The sequence below is a fragment of the Crinia signifera genome, chromosome 9 (genome assembly GCF_055691185.1).
Source record: "Crinia signifera chromosome 9, ASM5569118v1, whole genome shotgun sequence".
NCBI lineage: Eukaryota > Metazoa > Chordata > Amphibia > Anura > Myobatrachidae > Crinia > Crinia signifera.
Genome location: NC_139225.1, coordinates 35715799 through 35733687, shown reverse-complemented (window position 1 = coordinate 35733687; position 17889 = coordinate 35715799). Strand labels below are relative to the sequence as shown.

Genomic DNA, 17889 nt, shown 5'->3' with positions numbered 1-17889 from the left:
TTACACAGAGAGGCTCTGCTGGCTGGTTGGCACAGTGGCGCGTGTCTATTAGTCCAAGCTACGGGGAGCCACAGGTTGCAGGTTCGAGTCCCGAGACCCAGCACGTGGCAAGGGAGGGACACATCGAAACAACCTGATTTTTATTTTTATATATTGATAATATTATCTATATATTTATTTTCAGCAGGAAATATTCTGTATAGATAATATTATCTATATACCCGAGGAGAATAAGTGGGGGAAGGACAGAGGCTGGTGGTGGCATTTGTGTAATACAATTGTTTAACATATAAATAGTATTAATTATCATAAAACTGATTGTCACATAACTAATACACCAGATAAATAGTGTAATACAGATGGAGCACCTCTCATTTTTGCTGCCGCTGCGCCAGCGCCAAAATCTGGCGAGAGGCACCCCATCTGACTGAGACGCGCGCGTCTCGCACGCGCGTCTCAGTTTCCCGTCGGCGGGGGGACGGGAACCCTGTCCGTCTCCACTGCAGAGAGACGGACAGGGTTAGGGGGGGGGGGCGGCGGGGACCCGGGGCGACCGTCGGCGAGGCGGCGGGGACACGGCAGCTGGCGGGGGATGGCGGATGGCGAATCTTCCGCCGTCACCTACAAGAGCAAGGCCCACTCTATCTGTATAAAGAAGTGCGTAAAGAGAAAAGTGACCTGAAAATTGTCATTGTGTTATTATTATATTTTATTTGGTGTTATCCGGATTCCGTATACAGCCGCCATCTTTTACCTCCCTCAGTATACAGTATCCGACTTCCTGTGTGTCTGCGCCGTCTGTCTGTGTTATTGTGTTCTCCGTATACAGTCGCGATCTTGTACCTCACTCAGTATACAGTATCCGGTTTCCTGTGTGTCTGTGCCGTGTCTCTGCGTTATTATGTTATCCGTATACAGTCGCCAATTGTCAGATTAAGGTCTAAATGGGCCTGGAGCTGAAAATGATCAAGGACCTATTATGCACAATAATAGGGGTGGTGGCCAGCACCTAATAATGTGGGTAGTGTGACCAATGTTCTGTTTCGGTGGTCTGCTCATGGGTGTGTTTCTATTTCTGTAAATACTTTCAACTTATTATATATGCCTGGAAAAGGCAGGGTGCTGGCATAGGAAAAATGTAGGGAGAGATATTGGCGGGTGCCCCCCAAAGGTGCTAAGATACTTACCCCCTTATACTGTATTTGCCTCTTACACATTATGCCACATGGAATGAGCCAAAATTCACACCGACTGAGCCAAAATTCAAACTATGGAACACGGATTGAGTCAAAATTCACACTATGCCACACAGATTAAGGCAGAATTCACATTTTGCCACATGGATTGAGCCAAAATACACACTATACCAAAAAGATTGAGCAATAAAGCACAATATTCTTCATAAACAGGGGCATTGCGCATTAAAAATGTACACCATAATGCCTATTACATGTTTCGCCACACTACGTATTATGCCTAACACCATAATGCCTATTAAAATTATGCTACATAAGTGCTGTGTACCTACATGCTCATTGCCAGGGGTTCCAAGCTTGTTGCCCTGTGGGATTACATGCTCATTGCCAAGGGGGGAATACATGCTCGCGGTAACTGGGGGACAGCCGCCGCTGGCAAAAAAACGGCCATTGACAGCCGGGGGCTGCCCGGCTGTATTCAGAGCACTGCAGGTCCCGGCTATTTGAAATAATACCCCTTTCACACCAGAAAATGCAGGGATTTACCTGGGAATATGGTCCCAGGATCATGCAGGGACATTCCCGGGCTGGCCCCTTTTACATCAGCCTAGTACCTGCATTTTCTGGTGTGAGGGGGAGAGAACAACCCCCCCCCCCCCCTCCCTTAAACAACCAGCTATATCTTCAGAACCAACTGACCCATTTACATGTAGGCTTTGAATGATTTTGGTCCTGTGAAACTGGGCTGTTTGGTTACAGAGAAATCTGTCCTCAAACAACATGAACAGCCATGAAATTACATTTCAGAAATGATAAAAATCACTTTACCCGCAATATCTCTAGAATGAACTCATATGGACCAGCCTGGTATCAGATTGAAGGCCCAGCGATTTGGGTTTGACTGAGTTCTACCAGTGATGCCAGGCAGGAAATGGCAGCCATTGGAACCTGGTCCTATGTTGTCCTATGGGGAAAACGTTCCAGCTTTGCTTGGCGGTATCTCCGGTTCCCGAGGGGCTAGTTAATCTGGCCCTGCACTGCCTCATTCCCGGCATTCAGGGGAAACAAAGGATGGTGCCCTCCTCTTCCTATTGACCCCGACCTCTGGTGTATTTCCTTCTCTTTTTGATTGGACATTCGGTAATCACCTATACCCCTTTCACACTGCAACTAAATCCCAGGTTGTTGCCGGGTTGACGGGTCAAGGTGCAGTGTGATAACATCAAACTGAATAACCCGGGTCGACCAATTTGACAATTTGACCCTGGCCATCAGAAGGCAGAGGCGTAACTATACATATATATATATATATATATATATATGCGTAGGCCCCATAGCAAAAGTTTGTAAGGGCCCCCTATTTAGCAACTGATGGTAATAAATGTATGTAAAACATTACTTAGACAGTAAAGATGGGCCCCTCTCAGCTCTGGGCCCCATAGCAGCTGCACCCTCTGCACCTATGGCAGTTATGCCCTTGTCAGAAGGGTTAAACCCGGGTTGCCTTGTATATAATGGGCGACCTGGGTTTAGTGTGAAAGGGTTCAATGCTATATGTGATGGTCTGCTATACATACAGTTTTTACTTTATTTTTATGAGCTTAAATCTCCACGTGGCATGGTTAATTAACCCATGTGTCTCTCTCATAGTGGCTTAACGCCATTTTCCCACCTGAGCAAGTTGTGGGAAATTCCACTATCCGCACCAGCTTATTGCACAACAATGAGGATTCTTACACCATCTACCAACTATCTGCAATCTTTGCGAGGACATCTTGGTAAGCAGCACAAAATGATTCATGTGGGTGATTCTGGTTTGTTTGCAAAAGCAAACTCCTTCTTTAATGCACAAAACCATGCTGCACTGCAGGTGTGGCAGATGTAACATGTGTAGAGAGAGTTATATTTGGGTGGGGTATGTTCAAACAGAAATCTAAATTCCAGTGTAAGAATAAAGCAGCCAGTATTTACCCTGCACAGAAACAAAATAACTCCCCCCAAATGTAACTCTCTCTGCACATGTTACATCTGCCCCACCTGCAGAAGGAGTTTGCTTTTGCAAACCAACCAGAATCACCCCCTATATACACTGATTGGGTAACGTTGTCCTCCTGCTGGGGATTTTACCAGAAATTATTTGTGATAGCACGGATGCACTTTCTTCCACACCAAAGCACTGTTTGTGGTTGATCCCCTAGCGATGGAAAGTTGCTTGGTGTTTGAGCAGCGCTGCTATACAATCACATCTGTGTTATTGATGTCCCTTTGGGGGTTATTTTGGTTCACTCTTTCTGACAAATTCCTTCTTAGATGGACAAAACCATGTGCACTGCAGGTGGGGCAGATGTAACTTGTGCAGAGAGAATTAGATTTGGGTGGGGTTTTACTTCAAAGTGAGATCTATATTGGTGTAAAAATAAAGCAGTCAGTATTTTCCCTGCACAGAAACAAAATAACTACCCCCAATCTAATTCTCTCTGCACGTTACATCTGCCCCCCCTGCAGTGCACATGGTTTTGTCCATCTAAGAAGGAATTTTGTCAGAAAGAGTGAACCAAAATAACCCCCTTTGTTTGAATACCAAAGGAGTTGAGAACCATTTAAGATGAACCTATGTGAATTTCTGTATGGTTTTTCAAATACGAGATGAATGTAATTTTATGAATACTTATGAAATAGTTTTCTGTTTTACCTAGCTGCATGGTTATATTTTATATTTGTCAGTGGACCTGAAGCGATGTTCGCTTTGGTTTATTGTTTACATCCATGCGATCAATAATCATATTGCAAATTCGGCCGATATTATCACAGTACATGGGTACATGGGCCCCTTAAACCCCATATACACTAAACAACCTTTTAAAAGATATTACTCAGAAGAATAAAATATCTAGTGTGTACACTCAGTATCATTAACCATGCGCACTTCCCACGCATCGTTAACGTTAATCACCCAGCTCGTCGTCAGAACGTGCAGGTAAATTTTGGCCATGAAGCTAACAACCTGCATGTTCAACGTCCGCGTGTGATGTCACGAAATGATATCGGTAACTAGTTAACTATGGGGCAGATGTATTAAGCCCGGAGAACAGATATACTGGAGATAAACTGGAGATAATGCAACGGCCAATCATCTCCCAACTGTCATTTTCAAACACAGTTAATTGGCTGGTGCTTTATCTCCTTTCACTCTATCTCCAGTTTATCTCTTCTCCAGACTTAATACATCGGGTGTGGTACAGGGATCCCGACAGTCATTAGCCCAATGTCGGGATCCCGACTGGCCGTACCCAGACAGCATGGCAAGCGCAACAAAGCCCCTTGCAGGCTCGCTGCGGGCACGGTGGCTTGCGTGGACCCCCATGAGGGAAAATTGCCGACGGCCGTCGGGAACCCGGCTGTCGGTGTTTTGACAGTTGGGATCCCGACGTCGGGTAAATGCCTGTCGGGACCCCGTCCAGCACCCGATACATCTGCCCCTATATCGGCTGTGTCCCTAGTGGTCTAGATGCTGTAGTCCTTGTTATTGAGGGCTCAGGAACAAATGCGGGGCACTCTCCAAGGTCCTGAATCAGGCCTGTATTGTTTATACCAGCAAATGAGCCAGTACCGTGGTGCATCTCATTAGCATATGGGAGCGTCCAGCGTTTCATGGGCATTCTCATGCTAATGGGCCGATCACGTGGGGGCGGGCAGCTAATATCACCAGATGTCAGCAGCCCGCCCACTGCCTTCTGAACATGCACGCATATGTAAGGTTGTTCAGAGCAATCTGTGGGATTGCTTCTAAGCCGGGCAGACTTTGCTGGGATCGCATGCGATAAATGTCATGCAAAAGGATCGCACTGCATGAGGCAGAGGGGTTGGGGGCCAGCAGCTTACACAGGGCTGGCCATGCTCCTGTAGTGATGGTATCCTTGTAAGGCCATGCCCCCTGTGACATAGGGCACACCCCTATTTCAGCCATGCGAGCATCCAGACTTCTAAAATCAAAATGTTGGGAGGTATGCTTTCACTAGAAATTTATCATATAACAAAAAAAAAAAAGCTTTCTTAAAAATGGTTTCTACTTTATAAACTATACAGCCTATAATAAAAACAGTATATTCTTGAATTACTGTATATTAGTTTATATTTTCTTGTTCTAATGCTACCTTAGTGAATTTGGCCCAATTTTGATTACAAAGCATTGCTAGGCATTAGCGGCACCTAGTGGTCACTTGCAGACTTGTTTGTACACTAAAGGGAAAGCCTTGTTCTTATTCCTTACTAGTGAGCCGCCCTTCTGCTTTGTACAGGTACATTTTTTCTAGTAACAGTGATGTTTTTACATAAAAAATAAAAATAAATGAGTGACTTATAATATATTTCTTTATCGACCACATTTGTCATTTTTCCTTTGGACAGGAATACAAAAAGAATTTTTTTTTTATGTAATACACGAAAGGGCCACAAGAAGTTGTCCTGGGAAGAACATTCCCCACTTAGATCAACTCCAGCTACATTAGGTGTTTGATCTTGTTCTTTATTCATGGTCATGGCAAAGCAAACTTATCGGGAACTGGACTTGTTTAAAATGAAACAGTAAATTTGAGGGAATCATTGGTATCCTGGGTATTAGAACATTTCTCCGGTTTCCTACCACAATCCCTTAACCCTAGAATGTCTGTATGTGTGTGTGTACATGTGGTAGGGAATATAGATTGTAAGCTCCACTGGGGCAGGGACTGTTGTGATTGTTCAAATATTCTCTGTAAAAGCGCTGCAGAATATGTGCGCACTATATAAGAAACTGTAAATAAAATTGTTAAAAAGAAAAATGCACATTTGTTATTTGATGTATTTCCATAGTTTATTTGTTTCCATTGGTGTTCTGTATCACATGATGTTCCTTATGCGTTTCCACCCACACCAAATGAACACTTGTTATGTTCAATGAGAAGAACAAAATGAATCAAAGAGCAGAAGCATCCAATAGTCAGAAAACAAATTTTAACCTACAAACCGCATAAACAGAATTAGGTCAAAATCACAGTTCCAGTAAATCTGGCTGGCCTTCCACGTCTTCTAGAATAATCTAGTGATAGATTTCTGGGTACATTCCTGGCATCAATGCCACCATAGCCTTACAACTCCTTGTGTAACCCGGGAGCGATGCTTTAAGACGTGGACGGAAGGTTTGGTGGTTCCCTGTAAGATTCTAACTTTAAGGCTGCATACGAAGGGCACCGTCCAGACGAATGACTTCTGCATTCAACATGGGGTTTTCTACAATGGTTTGTACCAGGTGGGCATACTCTTCAGGGTGGCCCAGTCGGCTGGGGAAAGGTACTTGCTTGGCCAGGAATTATCTTGCCTTCTCAGGGAGCCCAAGGAGGAGAGGGGTTGCGAACAAGCCTGAAAAGACAGAATATTCGGTGACATTTTACAGTGTTCCGGAGCACAGAAAAAAATCTTACACAAGAAAAAAAAAAAAGTGTTCTCCAATGTTGGTCCCCAAGGCTCACTAGCGGTCTAGGGTTTTGCAATATTCATACTTGAGAACAGATTTAAAAAAAAAAAAAATTTTAAGGTACTAAATAAGCCAACGGTGTTCAAGAAAAGTGCATACACACCGAGCGATTTCCCCCTGCCCAGTGATTTTTCCAGGGCGTGGACAGCTTTCCATAGTAGGAAGCTATGGAAAGCTGTCCACCCTGTCTCATCTGCTGGTAATACCAGCAGATGAGTGGCGGCAGCTGGCGATTATGCCAGAGCGCGCATCACCACTCTCCCGTACACACTAGGCCGCTTTGGAGCGGAAAGCAGCTGGTACAACAAACTGAGCTGCTTTCAGCTCAAAATCACCCAGTGTGTATGGGGCTTTAGCGGGGGGACCAGACTCCATAACGCCTCACTGGGAACACTACAAGACAAAAGGGTCATTATTAATCATTTAATCCTTTCCTAGAGTAAGAATAGCACAACGAAAAAAGTCACTCATATCTAGTATTGACTAAGGAGGAAGTGTACAACCAGGAGACAGCACACGGCACCAAGGTAACCTTGCGATGCTGCTCGCAGTGAAAACTCAGTCACGGAGATAGCGGGGAGTGTCTGCAAAAACAAGGCGATCTTATATGCATACAAAAAATGGCGCCATCACAACTCCCATGTGTATTCTTGAACAGCCATGAAGGCACAATGGGACCACTCGCACTCAGTTGCCGAGCATGTTGTGATGGCTTTGGTGGACGTGAGCGGCTGCCTCACAGTTTGCTGCTGCTTTGTTAGTACTGCAAACGCATCTGAATCAGGCTTCCTCAGCTGTAACAGTCTCACAGAGAGCATCAGTCACAGGGGTTGGGATCATTTGGTCTTCAGCATGATGGTCGACATGGGAAAAGGTCGAAAGGTCATTAGTTCGACAATGTCTATGTCGACAGTCAAAAGGTCCACATGGGGTTTTTCACAGTTTTTTTTACCTGAATGTCAACATAGTCGACATGCACTGCATCCGCTCGCTATGCGTCGGGCAAGGTGCCTCGCTACGCTCGGCACACTATTTTATTCTCCCACCACGCCCTAGTGGATGGTAGGGCATGAAATACCGCCTGTCGGCTCAAAAAACAGTGAAAAACCCCATGTTGACCTAGACATTGTCGAACTAATTACCTGTTGAATTAATGACCTTTCCACCTAGACCCTTGTCGACCTAGACCCATGTCGACCTAATGACTGTCAACCAAATGACCGCTTCTCTAGTCACAGACACAACATAGGCAGCCATTTTGTGTGGTAATGCATTCTTTCACAAAAACTCTAATCAGATTTTATAGTTTGTAGTGAATTTCCTGGCTGCAATTGCATAAAGAGTTGCTTAAGAAATAAAATGGCTGCTGACACTTTATGTAAACTACTTATATTACTATATCTGTATAAGTGGGACCCTCTTTCTTTACTACAGGTGTCCCATATTAATAAGTTGAGGCGGGGGGGGGGGATCCCAGATAATGGATCACAAGGATGCCTGGCAAACGTAACTTTATTAAAGCGCACAAACTCACAGCAGACATTTGTGGACCCGCCCTCTAATCACCGCTTATCAATTTGCCAGCAATCAATGACCTCACTGAATAATCCCCCAACTACTATCCATGTAGAGCTGGTCATAGATGTATGACTAGTCATCATTCCCAAGATGGCTGCCTTCACTATGTGTAGGCATCAGGTAGTATAAACGGATTCAGTATTGAATCCCGGCGGTCGGGATCCCGGCGTTCGGAATCCCGACAGCCGAAATGCCGACAAGGGGGGAACGTGGATCGCCCCCCCTTGCGGGCTCGCTACGCTCGCCACGCAGCGGGCCCGGTGCCTCGCTACGCTCGGCACACTAATTTATTCTCCCTCCAGGGGTGTCGTGGACACCCCAGGAGGGAGAAAGTGTCAGCATTTCGGCGGTCGGGATTCCGGCGTCGGGATTCTGAATGCCGGGATTGTAACTGCATCCCGTATAAACAAATGGTTCCCTAGTGCAAGGATGGGGAACCTTTGGCTCCCAGTTGTTGCTGAAGTAAACATCCCAGCATGCTCTGCTACAGTTTTGCTTTTTGACAATGCTCAATAGTTGCACGGCATGCTTGTATGCGTAGTTCAACAACAGTTGAAGGCCAAAGGTTCCCCTTCCCTGCCCTAGCAGGTCACATTTATGCAAGTAAAACAGATATAAAAAGGAAAGTACCAGGAGCGATGGTCACGACTCTGATGCCAAGTGGAGCCAGATCTCGAGCGATAGGGAGGGTCATTCCTACAATTCCCCCTTTGGAGGCAGAGTAGGCCGCCTGTCCAACCTGCAACAGTACACAATGTGACCAATACAGCAAAGCTCATGTGACACATTACAAATAACCAGAAGTAGGCAATTTCATATACATATAAAATAAACCATGCTGGGAAATCACACTACGCCAGAGAGTAGCACGCTGCCGTTGGACCTCAGGATCTCCACCTGCTTCCTTGTGCAATCACCAGTTACACATTTATCTTACATGTCCTTAGCTGAACACAAGAATTAGAGGGGGAGAGGGACAGATTACTGTGCTACCCAGAACTTAACAATTGTGTAGGAACAAAAACAGCAGCATGGACGATGTAATGGTTAGTATTACTGCCTCACAGCACTGGGGGTTGGTTCCCACGTTACATCTGCCCCACCTACAGTGCAGCATGGTTTTGTCCATTTGAGAAAAAAAAGTGCTTTGTTTGCTAAAGAGTCCAAAGGAGAAAACACAATACACACAGGGCCCAATTCCAGCTTGAATACATGGTCAATGTCCACAAGACTGAGCAATTAATGGTAGACTGTACATGCACCGCGGTAGAGTTGCGATGCCGCTCTCGCTGAGAATTTCAGCGCAGTTATTGACAGGAAGGTATTGTTTAAGGTAGGAAACAGGGAATGTCGGCAAGCAGAAAGACGGGTCAATCCAGTTTCCATAATCAGATGAGATCATGTACATAGAGAAACACGCCTCCAGTGTCGCTATTGGCGCGTCCACTCTTCATGATCAGACACTCATTTCGGAAGTCTATGGGCCTGATTCAAAGTTGATCGCTGTTGTGCGAATTTGCAATCCGTTTGATCATGGAATGATATTCATGTGCACAAATCGTAGTGCGCATGCGCGAGCCCAAATAGCAAACTGGATTGACAGGAAGCTGGCGTTTGGAGGGTGGTAACCAAACTTGCAGGCCTGCCCAGGCATTTTAAGGGAGGATGTGTGACGCCAGTGCGTGCTTCGGTCTGCCTGTCGCAGAACTGTAGAAAGGTCAGACTTACTCACATGTACACAGACTGGAACTCACAGATTTGCGCAGGTTTTCGGTCTGTCTCGGCGGCGGCTATCTAGTTGCAGTCATCTGCAACTTTGCAGATGAGCGACCAGGTCTGAATTAGGCCCTATGTTTTTGCACCAAAGCTGAGTATATGTATGCAGTTGCCATGGCGCTGGTGGATGTGATGTGAGCGTTTGCCTCACTTCACTTGACATGATTAGCAAGTCCAAAGTCCTCAAAAAATAAATACATTTGCAGCTGTGTACGCATGTGCACACAAATCACTATCACAATCTGCACAAGGAATAGTTTGCAGATGTAAAGGTTAAAGAGTCCGCATCTGTGTACGGGATACAGCCGCTAGGTTGACACTATAAAGGTCAACATACATTAGGTCGACCACTAACGGTTCACAGGGCTTAGGGCTACACAAGCATTAGGTCGACAATGGGAGAGTCTACATGAGTTTTTCAACTTTTTTTTTTAGCCGACTTGTGCCGACAGGAGGTATTTCATACCCGACCATCCACTAGGGCGTGGAAGGGGAATATAATAGGATCCGAAGCACGGCAAGTGCAGCGAGCCATGTGAAGGGACGCGGTACACTGATATGGGGTTCATGTAGACTTACGCCGAATTGCGGAACAAAACAAAAACCCGTGAAAAACTCATGTCGACCTTTTGACTGTCGACCAAATGTATAAATTGTATTGACTTTCCGACCCAGGTCTACCTATTTCATGTGTCGACCTTACCCCTATGTACACAACCGAAAGAGATTACAAGCAACTGGAATCAGAAGCATCGGTATCTCTCCTGATTTAAGGATGAATGGTTGGTAGTGAGGTGTCTACACATAGTATAAGTGTATCCGATACGTAATCCCCGCGTTTGGGATCCCGGCGGACGGAATCCCGACACTGGAATCCCGACCGCCGAAATCCCGACATGGGGGGGGACACGTGGATCGCCCCTCCTTGCGGGATCGCTGCGCTCGCCACGCAGCGGGCCCGGTGCCTCGCTACGCTCGGCACGCTATTTTATTCTCCCTCTATGGGTGTCGTGGACACCCACGGAGGGAGAAAGTTTTGGGATTTTGGCGGTCGGGATTCCAGTGTCGGGATTCTGAACGCCGGGATTCTGAACGCCGGGATCCCGACCGCCGGCAAATTGACCGCATCCCGTATAAGTGTCCCATGACCGGATTCAGTACTGGATCCCGGCGTTCAGAATCCCGACGCCGGAATCCCGACAGCCAAAATCCCGACAAGGGGGGGGGGGGGACGTGGATCGCCCCCCCTTGCGGGCTCGCTACGCTCGGCACACTAATTTATTCTCCCTCCAGGGGTGTCGTGGACACCCACGGAGGGAGAATGTGTCGGGATTTCGGCGGTCGGGATTCTGAACGCCGGGATCCCGACCGCCGGGATTTTAACTGCATCCCCCGTGACCATGTATACAAAGCTGCAGCCTGTTTAGAGGTTTCAGGAGGATCTCCCGCATGAAGGAATGGGTTGGGGCAGATGCAAAGGAATGTAATGATGCCGCTGTCCCAAGCTGAAGGCTGCAGAGATGTCATGGTCGCTGAATGCAGGGGGATAGTCGCATGGATTTCTTCTAGCTGGAATTGCCACCGCTCTAGGTCAACTCAGAGACAGACCCTCCATTTACTGTAGGAGGAATGTATCCAACACAGAAATACGTACAGATGACAACACATCTTTCTCATACTCCAAAATTTTAGGTCATTACATAAAAAGAAGCGCCTGACCTGTCCATCAAAGGCAGCGATGCTGGCTGTATTAATGATGACTCCTTTTTGTCCATCAACATCTGGCTCATTCTTCACCATCTCTGCTGTCGCTAGACGAATAACATTAAAAGTTCCGGCAATGTTCACCTAAGAGAATAGCAAATAAAATATAACTCAACAACTTTTATCGGATCCGGTATGATATGCCGGCGGTCGGAATCCCGACCGCCGCAATGCCATATGCTGCAGCGTATATTGGCCTTGATGCAGACTGTATTCATTCCCAGGGGGACCTTGTGCATGTTAACTGCATACCATGTGCAGTGGTCCGATAATCGGCCGCCCTGCGATCGGGTCTGAATCAGGCCCATTATTTGTTCACACTCAAATGATTGAAAACTGTAGAAATTCTTCCAAAATACAGGTTTTAATACAATAGCTTATACAAACAGAGAAAATAGAAAATCAAGTTCTAATATCGTTTAAACCTACATTTATGACCCTCTGGAAATCTTCCAAGCTGTGCGGCCTCTGTTTGCTTTTGTTGTAGGTTTTTATAGCTACGGCAATCCCAGCGCAGTTCACCACAATATTCACTCCTCCAAACTTGGAACGGGCCACCTCCAACGCATTTGTCACATCGGACTCTGAGGTCACCTACATTCAATTACCGGCAGAAAGCAAATCACACAACAGATTAATACTGACGCAAAAAAATAAAAAATATTAAAAACATTTATGTATAAAAAGAGGTTGCATGTTTTTATTTAAAAGTGGAAGCAGGCAAACATTTATTTTTTTTTTTGAAGTCAAACATGGTCCTTTAAAAGATTTAATATGGCCACCAGCTTCACAAGTACACCATAGACATATCTATATTACAGATGAGCAGGTTTGGTTTCCTGGAAACCAAACCCACCCGAACTCAGGACTTCCGGAGCAGATCCGAGTGCCGGCACGTTGTCCTTCCAGACTCGGAATTGGGAATGAAACAAAACATCATCTTAGTGGAGTCAGATCTCAGAGTTTGGGTCTATAAAGTTGTCTTCTGACTGATCCAGTCAATGTCTGCTATGTGAGACAATGGCCGTCTTAGGCAACCAGTGGCCCGTTAAAATGGGAACGGCTGCTGATTGGATGTGACAGACAGGAGTGTAGAGAGACAAGTTGGGGACCTGTCAAACTGTCTGAATGGTCATCGGCCACTGTAGCCCTGTAAATGTGCAGAACTGGATGGTCTGGGCTGCTCTGCCCTTTCTCAACCTGACCCTGTATCAGGTAAGCGGGATTATTTGGGCTGAAAAATAAAAATCAGACAGGCTCCTGTAGTGTTTAATTGGGACTTTCTCCTGAGGAAGCCGAGTCACCATAGCCCAGAGGATTTTGTCAGAAAGAATGAACCAAAATAAGGCCCATTGTTACATCATATTATGCGCTGTGAGCTGCTGGCCAGTCAGTCCCTCTGCCTGCAGGAATAGATGCGCCCAGCGTCGGGTAATACGGGGGACTACCAACTTCACCCCCCTGCCACTGCCGGCCCCGGAACGTCCCAAAAAAATGGGATGTTCACGCGATATATAGCATATATACACACACTGCCAACACACACACATAGAGAATACATATACAGTGCTGAAACACATATTATTTATTTATTTATTTACAGTTTCTTATATAGCGCAGCATATTCCGTTGCACGTTACATAAGTTTGGAAATAGGAATTCCTTCATGCAGTCCGGAGCCTCGCCTCCCAGACCGAGCCAGGGCCATGGCAATGGAGGTAGAGGCAGGCACGGCAGCAAAGGCTACAGATGGAGTGCGTGGTCAGGTGTGAAAGATTTTATAAGTGTGGGACAGAGCAGGATGTGAGAGGCTTCAGCAGCACAGGTAATTTACCACCCCCCCACGATCACTCAACAGCAGCTTAAATATCACCCCCCCCGCAACCATAGAAGAACAGCACTCCCAGTGTCCTCCCCTAGTAGAACTGCACTTCCAGTACCCCCCCAGCACAACAGCAGCACTTCCAGTGGCCCCTCCCCCCACTATAACAGCATCACTACCAATACACCCCCCCCCCCCTCGAGCAAAACAGCAGCACTTCCCATACACCCACCCCAGTAGAACAGAAGCACTTCCAGTAACCCCCCCCCCCCCCCCAGTAGAACAGCAGCACTTTCCATACACCCACCCCAGTAGAACAGCAGCACTTCCAGTACTCCCCTCCAGTAGAACAGCAGCACTTCCAGTCCCCCCCTCCAGTAGAACAGTAGCACATCCAGACTCCCCTCCAGTAGAACAGCTGCACTTCCAGTATCCCACCCCCCAGTAGAACAGTAGTACTTCCAGCACCCCCCCCCCCCCCCCGTAGAACAGCAGCACCTCCAGTACCCCCCTCCAGCAGAACAGCAGCACTTCCAGTACACCCACCCCACCCCACCCCCCAATAGAACAGCAGCACTTCCAGTAAATCCTCCCCAAGTAGAAAAGCAGCACTTCCAGTCCAACGCCCCCCCCCCCCCCCCTGCAGAAGAACAGCAGTACTTCAGTAACCAAACCCCCCAGACCTGTTATTACATCTTATTTGTAGCATGATTGTGTACACAAAAGACCCCCACCCCCCTTCCGCATAGTAACCTGCTAGGAGTTAAATGTCCTCCCCTCTGCTTACCTCCCCATGAGCCTGATATTCTGGAAGCCTCTTTCATCCAAGGTACTGGGACCCACATCACTGCAGCAGCGGCAGGAGCAGACACTCTGACCCTACTTCCACAGAAGCAGGGAGATGACCGGGAGCGGAGCTCAGAGTACTGTATGCAAGCAAGGATTACACAGTCGTTCCGGGTGTAGTTCCATCAGCTGCCAATAGGTGGCGATGGTGCAGCACAGAGCGGATGACGTCACTGCAGTGGAGCTACGAGTTACACAGAGAGGCTCTTCTGGCTGGTTGGCACAGTGGCGCGTGTCTATTAGTCCAAGCTACGGGGAGCCACAGGTTGCAGGTTCGAGTCCCGAGACCCAGCACGTGGCAAGGGAGGGACACATCGAAACAACCTGATTTTTATTTTTATATATTGATAATATTATCTATATATTTATTTTCAGCAGGAAATATTCTGTATAGATAATATTATCTATATACCCGAGGAGAATAAGTGGGGGAAGGACAGAGGCTGGTGGTGGCATTTGTGTAATACAATTGTTTAACATATAAATAGTATTAATTATCATAAAACTGATTGTCACATAACTAATACACCAGATAAATAGTGTAATACAGATGGAGCACCTCTCATTTTTGCTGCCGCTGCGCCAGCGCCAAAATCTGGCGAGAGGCACCCCATCTGACTGAGACGCGCGCGTCTCGCACGCGCGTCTCAGTTTCCCGTCGGCGGGGGGACGGGAACCCTGTCCGTCTCCACTGCAGAGAGACGGACAGGGTTAGGGGGGGGCGGCGGGGACCCGGGGCGACCGTCGGCGAGGCGGCGGGGACACGGCAGCTGGCGAGGGATGGCGGATGGCGAATCTTCCGACGTCACCTACAAGAGCAAGGCCCACTCTATCTGTATAAAGAAGTGCGTAAAGAGAAAAGTGACCTGAAAATTGTCATTGTGTTATTATTATATTTTATTTGGTGTTATCCGGATTCCGTATACAGCCGCCATCTTTTACCTCCCTCAGTATACAGTATCCGACTTCCTGTGTGTCTGCGCCGTCTGTCTGTGTTATTGTGTTCTCCGTATACAGTCGCGATCTTGTACCTCACTCAGTATACAGTATCCGGTTTCCTGTGTGTCTGTGCCGTGTCTCTGCGTTATTATGTTATCCGTATACAGTCGCCAATTGTCAGATTAAGGTCTAAATGGGCCTGGAGCTGAAAATGATCAAGGACCTATTATGCACAATAATAGGGGTGGTGGCCAGCACCTAATAATGTGGGTAGTGTGACCAATGTTCTGTTTCGGTGGTCTGCTCATGGGTGTGTTTCTATTTCTGTAAATACTTTCAACTTATTATATATGCCTGGAAAAGGCAGGGTGCTGGCATAGGAAAAATGTAGGGAGATATATTGGCGGGTGCCCCCCAAAGGTGCTAAGATACTTACCCCCTTATACTGTATTTGCCTCTTACACATTATGCCACATGGAATGAGCCAAAATTCACACCGACTGAGCCAAAATTCAAACTATGGAACACGGATTGAGTCAAAATTCACACTATGCCACACAGATTAAGGCAGAATTCACATTTTGCCACATGGATTGAGCCAAAATACACACTATACCAAAAAGATTGAGCAATAAAGCACAATATTCTTCATAAACAGGGGCATTGCGCATTAAAAATGTACACCATAATGCCTATTACATGTTTCGCCACACTACGTATTATGCCTAACACCATAATGCCTATTAAAATTATGCTACATAAGTGCTGTGTACCTACATGCTCATTGCCAGGGGTTCCAAGCTTGTTGCCCTGTGGGATTACATGCTCATTGCCAAGGGGGGAATACATGCTCGCGGTAACTGGGGGACAGCCGCCGCTGGCAAAAAAACGGCCATTGACAGCCGGGGGCTGCCCGGCTGTATTCAGAGCACTGCAGGTCCCGGCTATTTGAAATAATACCCCTTTCACACCAGAAAATGCAGGGATTTACCTGCGAATATGGTCCCAGGATCATGCAGGGACATTCCCGGGCTGGCCCCTTTTACATCAGCCTAGTACCTGCATTTTCTGGTGTGAGGGGGAGAGAACACCCCCCCCCCCCCCTCCCTTAAACAACCAGCTATATCTTCAGAACCAACTGACCCATTTACATGTAGGCTTTGAATGATTTTGGTCCTGTGAAACTGGGCTGTTTGGTTACAGAGAAATCTGTCCTCAAACAACATGAACAGCCATGAAATTACATTTCAGAAATGATAAAAATCACTTTACCCGCAATATCTCTAGAATGAACTCATATGGACCAGCCTGGTATCAGATTGAAGGCCCAGCGATTTGGGTTTGACTGAGTTCTACCAGTGATGCCAGGCAGGAAATGGCAGCCATTGGAACCTGGTCCTATGTTGTCCTATGGGGAAAACGTTCCAGCTTTGCTTGGCGGTATCTCCGGTTCCCGAGGGGCTAGTTAATCTGGCCCTGCACTGCCTCATTCCCGGCATTCAGGGGAAACAAAGGATGGTGCCCTCCTCTTCCTATTGACCCCGACCTCTGGTGTCTTTCCTTCTCTTTTTGATTGGACATTCGGTAATCACCTATACCCCTTTCACACTGCAACTAAATCCCAGGTTGTGGCCGGGTTGACGGGTCAAGGTGCAGTGTGATAACATCAAACTGAATAACCCGGGTCGACCAATTTGACAATTTGACCCTGGCCATCAGAAGGCAGAGGCGTAACTATATATATATATATATATATATATATATATATATATATATATATATATATATATATATATATATATATGCGTAGGCCCCATAGCAAAAGTTTGTAAGGGCCCCCTATTTAGCAACTGATGGTAATAAATGTATGTAAAACATTACTTAGACAGTAAAGATGGGCCCCTCTCAGCTCTGGGCCCCATAGCAGCTGCACCCCCTGCACCTATGGCAGTTATGCCCTTGTCAGAAGGGTTAAACCCGGGTTGCCTTGTATATAATGGGCGACCTGGGTTTAGTGTGAAAGGGTTCAATGCTATATGTGATGGTCTGCTATACATACAGTTTTTACTTTATTTTTATGAGCTTAAATCTCCACGTGGCATGGTTAATTAACCCATGTGTCTCTCTCATAGTGGCTTAACGCCATTTTCCCACCTGAGCAAGTTGTGGGAAATTCCACTATCCGCACCAGCTTATTGCACAACAATGAGGATTCTTACACCATCTACCAACTATCTGCAATCTTTGCGAGGACATCTTGGTAAGCAGCACAAAATGATTCATGTGGGTGATTCTGGTTTGTTTGCAAAAGCAAACTCCTTCTTTAATGCACAAAACCATGCTGCACTGCAGGTGTGGCAGATGTAACATGTGTAGAGAGAGTTATATTTGGGTGGGGTATGTTCAAACAGAAATCTAAATTCCAGTGTAAGAATAAAGCAGCCAGTATTTACCCT

The 17889-nt window shown here is 46.5% G+C and overlaps 1 protein-coding gene and 1 long non-coding RNA gene across 2 annotated transcripts in view; both read right to left on the bottom strand.

Moving 5' to 3' along the window:
• LOC146035406 (3-hydroxyacyl-CoA dehydrogenase type-2-like) overlaps positions 1–17889 on the bottom strand; it is a 232060-nt gene that overhangs the window by 150192 nt on the left and 63979 nt on the right. The gene's annotated exons all lie outside the window — the stretch shown is intronic.
• LOC146036559 (uncharacterized) lies at positions 11831–14605 on the bottom strand. The gene is made up of 3 exons (XR_014460851.1): positions 14436–14605; positions 12256–12420; positions 11831–11910 (listed from the first exon to the last, which is right to left on the bottom strand). It is a non-coding gene; the product is annotated as an uncharacterized LOC146036559 (long non-coding RNA).